The following is a 918-nucleotide window of genomic DNA, read 5'->3' as shown; positions in this document are numbered from 1 at the left end:
ATTTCATCTCTTCTTGCATGGCTTTTAACCACTCCTCTTTGTGCTCGTCGGACACTGCTTCCGGATAGCTCTCTGGTTCTCCCCCATCAGTGAGCATCACATACTCATTAGGAGAATATCTGCGACTGGGCTGTCGCACTCTGGTAGATCTCTTTAACTAAGGTTCTAGTGGAACCTGTTCTACAATCGGTTCTGATGTTGAACCATTGTCTGGTGGCGTATTGTCACTATTAGCATCTGGTATAGCTCCCCCGTCATCTGAATCTGTGGGTTGGGTGACTGGTTCCAGATTAACTGGTTGATCATTTGATGATTGCGGCTCCTCGTGTTTCTCGAAGTCCTTGATTGTCTGATCTTCAAGAAATATCACATCTTTGCTTCTGATGATCCTTTTGTTGACAGGATCCCAAAGTCTATAGCCGAACTCTTCATGGGCATATCCCAAGAAGATACACTCCTTCGATTTTCCATCGAGCTTGGATCTTTCTTCTCTCGGGATGTGAACAAATGCTTTGCATCCAAACACCTTCAGATGGCCATAGGAAACATTCTTGCATGTCCAGACATTTTCTGGTACATCACCGTCAAGTGGAATTGAAGGAGAAAGGTTGATCAAGTCAACCGCTGTCCTCATTGCCTCCCCCCCAAAAGAAGTTTGGCAGTTTTGCATTTGAGAGCATACATCTGATTAGCTCACAAATGGTTCTGTTTATCCTCTCTGCGACACCGTTATGTTGGGTTGTCTTCGGTACTGACTTTTCCAGTCTGATCCCGAAGTTTTTGCAATACTCCTCGAATGGTCCTCGGTACTCGCCGCCATTGTCTGCACGCACAGACTTCAATCGTCTGCCAGTTTCTCTTTCAACCTTCACGTGAAACTGTTTGAAAACTTCCAGCACTTGGTCTATAGTTTTCAAG

This window comes from Tasmannia lanceolata, unplaced genomic scaffold (assembly GCF_043159265.1).
Source record: "Tasmannia lanceolata isolate RefF3 unplaced genomic scaffold, GAP_Taslan_0.1 ptg000002l, whole genome shotgun sequence".
In the NCBI taxonomy this organism is placed as follows: Eukaryota; Viridiplantae; Streptophyta; class Magnoliopsida; order Canellales; family Winteraceae; genus Tasmannia; species Tasmannia lanceolata.
Note: the sequence above shows the minus strand (reverse complement) of the source record.